Here is a 4140-nt window from a genome sequence, read left to right as displayed (position 1 = left end):
TTGGTCCACTGAAGAAGCTATGCCTGAGATACAAAAGATGCTTCTACACGTTACCCGCTTTATGTTCACTTCCTCTCCCCTTTTCTCTCATCATTTATTGGGTTAAAACGCCACATACAGCTTTGTATAAATGACTCCCTGTGTCTGGAGTTTGGTTAGAATTTTACGTCCTAAACGAAACTTGTGGCTATGCTGTTTGCACCCTGCCGTAAGTCTTGACATAATACAAAATATAAAGTCATAGGAAAAACTTCTGGATGCCACCCCAAACCGTGGAGTATTCAATTTAGAATCTCCTGAATGTCAGGATGACAGATGGCACACAGTCTGTATGGATCCAGCTCTTGAGCAGCAGAAGCTCATAACTGAGAGGCTACACTGATTAAAAGATACAAACACTGTTTCAAGTTGTCTGTATCAGAATCACAATGTTTGTTTGAAACTGATCCTTCACTGGAAAAAAAAAAAAAAAAAACAAAACAGTTTGATTAAATTGAAGAGAATGTGGTAACCTGTGAATTCTGAATAGCCACTCCATGAAAACAAGTTAATATATGATATTAGAAAGATGAAGGGGAGGAGTATTTCCTGACACAGCACTCTTCAATCTCTCCATTTTGATTACAAAAGCAGGCCTTACAATATTGATTTCATATAATATGCATTATTTACCAAATTTTAAATTTGTCCTAATTGGATAATAACATGTACTGCTGTTAGTCTTCCCCATAGATGTCATTTTCTTATGCTTCATTTCCTCAAAGTCAAACTCTAATCCTGTAATCTTCTTATAGATGTTTTTTAATGTCATCCCAATTGTCTCAAGTGAGTGATAGGATTGTATGCACAGGAAATAAAGATCTGGCTTTCTGTTACCAAGTCTTTTGGTACCAGGAGGCCACTGATGCTAACAAATTCCCATCTAATTGGATCCAAGAGCTCCATAGCTGGTCTGACTTCCTTCTCAGGCTCCTTGGTTTCCACAGTTGTAGTACCTATGGCAATATACTTCCCTTGTGCTGCTACACTGTGCGCGGAGGAAATCATGCAAACACAGATGTCTGACTTTCGACTGACTTGGTTCTGTGGAATAATGATCTGGCAGGAGTTGACATCACTGGTGTTCTTGATGGGGTGGCTGAGGATGCAAATAACTCTGATTACCTGGCCCACTTTTTCTGGCCAATCTTTTACATAGCGGAGGTCACAGATGAGCTGCTTACAGTGAGCAATTTCTCCTTCGGATTTTACACCAATTACTTTTCCATTCTGCCCAATGATTTCTTCAATTGGTTTATTCAGCATATAGGTACCTTCATAAATAGCACTTAGCCTTGCAGAAAGCCTTGTGGCAGTTCTCCAAGGCCACAGAGTGGATAAAGGTATTGACTTTTGCCATATCTTGCCAAAGATTCACTGTCATGTTTAATTCTATTAATGGTTTCACAACATGGTTGATCTAAGTAGTCATCAGTTTTATAAAGTGCAAGAGCATGACCGGTAAAATCTGCAACATCTTGGTCCAAATCAAATTTCTTATACACCTCTCACATTGTGGTCTTCTTAGGATCAATTCCCTCTAAAGTTCTCGGATCTTTTTCCTCTAAGTTGGCAACATACACTAGGAATTTCTTGAAGTGATGTTTCTTAAACAGTTCTATTAAGCTAGATGTCAGGGCTTCTGTTTCAGTGGAAGGAACCTTGTAGATTTTTCCACCCTTATAGACAAATCTCCCTTCAGTCACTAAAATCCAGATAGCGAGTTATCTCTGTATATAGCAGCGTCTTAACCAGCTGACCATTAGCCACAAGGAACTTGGGAATCAAGTCAACATTCCCGTCTCTTCCTCTCCTCATTGATGCTGATGGTGATCCTGGTATTTTAAATCTTTTGTATAAATCTTCCAGTAATGTTATAGAGGCACTCTCTCCTCCATAGTAAAGGTTTCAATCCATATGAAGAACTTTCTTGCCCTTCACTGACTTTATACCGGAAAGGATACATTCCACCAGGCCGATGCCCAGCACAATCACAACGTACTCCTCATTCATGGTGGGTGGGGCAGGTGTGGACACAGGACCCGAGAAAGGAAAAGGCGCACGGGCTCTGTGACCACCCTGTGAGGCTGTGAGATGCTCTCTGGCATAAGGGAAACTGGAAGAGTATCTCTCCACCTTTTTTTTTTTTCTTTTCTGAGACGGAGTCTCGCTCTGTCACCTAGGCTGGAGTGCAGTGGTGTGATCTTGACTCACTGCAACCTCCGCCTCCCAGGTTCAGGCAATTCTCCTGCCTCAGCCTCCTGAGTAGCTGGGACTACACATGTGCACCACCAGGCCCGGGTAATTTTTGTATTTTTAGTAGAGATGGAGTTTCACCATGTTGGCCAGGATGGTCTCAATCTCTTGACCTCGTGATCCACCTGCCTCGGCCTCCCAAAGTGTTGGGATTACAGGCGTGAGCTACCATGCCCACCCCTCTCCACTTTTTAAGGAAATATTATTTCTAGTTAAGTTTACACTGGATCTTCAATTTTATGAAAATCATCTAATTTAAAAATATTTTCAATACTTTTTCTTTGACTTCATTTTCCTAAGTAGACATTTCTCCTGCTTGAGTATGGCCTAAATATATTGTTTTGTTTCCATTGCTTGAAAGATATTGGATTTAACATTATCAACATGTAAATCACTGCTCTGCCACATACTCAGTTGAGTAAAATGGGAATAATAATGTCTACCATGTGAGACTGCAAAACGAGTTACTGATGTGATGTACGGGAAATCCCCAGCACACACAGTGTCTGGTGGACAGCTGTCTTTCATAAATATATGTTAAACTGGAAAATCAAGTCATGCTCTCTTCGATTTATTTTTACAAAGAATATGAAACAAGATAGCATAATTAATAATAGAGACAGGGCTTGAACTCAACCCCTCTCCTGTTTCAACCACCTTTTCAGGCCCATAGGTACAAAGCAAAAACATAAAATAAAAGTAAATAAAACAGACAACATGAAAACATTTTTTTCCTTATTCCTTAAAACATATTTCTATTTGGCCACACATTCATTCTGATCCAAGTTTCTCTGTAGAGAGCTGTTGTCCAGCATTTATTGTGTGTATGGCTGGTTAAAAATAAATGCAAAATTCTCATCTCTTGCAAACCAGTTGCAAAAGACAAAGAATGGCAGCCAAATGGGGAGGATAAGTGTTCCATGAGAACATCTCAGAGAATCGTCAACCAATATGCCCTGCAGTATCAGACTGTACTGATGTTGGTTATATGTTGAGCTCTACTGACATTTGCTATTTATTTTGACAAGCAGTTAAACCATCAGGAATGTGCCGATTCATTGCCCCTCTGATAGGAGATCATGGAGCACAGGGGACAGTTTGGTAAGTAGGCTTCACACTGTGCTATTTTTTTCCCTAAAGGTTTGGTTTATCATTAAGAAGCAGGGAAATGTGGCAGAAAAACAAAACAAAACAAAACAAAACAAAACAAAAAACCATGGCCTGGATTATAAGACCCTTTTTTTTTTTTTTTTTTTTTTTTGAGATGGAGTCTTGCTCTGTCCCCCAGGCTGAAGTGCAGTGGTGTGATCTCGGCTCACTGCAAGCTCCGCCTCCCGGGTTCATGCCATTATCCTGCCTCAACCTCCCGAGTGGCTGGGACTACAGGTGCCCGCCACCACACCCGGCTAATTTTTGTGTATTTTTAGCAGAGACGGAGTTACACTGTGTTAACCAGGATGGTCTTGATTTCCTGACCTGATTATCCACCTGCCTCAGCCTCCCAAAGCGTTGGGATTACAGGCGTGAGCGACCACACCTGGTCTATAAGATGCTTTTTTTCTAGCCCCAATTCTGCTAAAAATTCTCAATATATAGGCTAGGATATTTAATTTTATGTGAAAACTTAACTGGATCATAGAGTGCCTAGATAATTGGTTCAACATCATTCCAGGTGTATCTGTGAGGGCATTTGTGGATGTGATTAACATTGGAATCAGTAGACTGAGTAGAACAGATTACCCTTCCCCAAGTGGGTGTGCAGCATCATCTACTTAGGTGAAGACCTGAATAGAACAAAAAGTTGAAGGAAGGAAGAATTCAATGTCCTCTCTGTGTGAAGGCTTG

General features: G+C 40.6%; 1 pseudogene across 1 annotated transcript; it reads right to left on the bottom strand.

Moving 5' to 3' along the window:
- Nucleotides 1-716: 716 nt before the first annotated feature.
- LOC694853 (rab GDP dissociation inhibitor beta pseudogene) lies at nucleotides 717-2052 on the bottom strand (annotated as a pseudogene). Its single transcript, XR_013415794.1, has one exon. The product of XR_013415794.1 is annotated as a rab GDP dissociation inhibitor beta pseudogene (transcript).
- Nucleotides 2053-4140: the final 2088 nt, after the last annotated feature.

Source organism: Macaca mulatta, chromosome 3, assembly GCF_049350105.2.
Source record: "Macaca mulatta isolate MMU2019108-1 chromosome 3, T2T-MMU8v2.0, whole genome shotgun sequence".
In the NCBI taxonomy this organism is placed as follows: domain Eukaryota; kingdom Metazoa; phylum Chordata; class Mammalia; order Primates; family Cercopithecidae; genus Macaca; species Macaca mulatta.
Note: the sequence above shows the minus strand (reverse complement) of the source record. Positions and strands in the feature narration are given on the sequence as shown.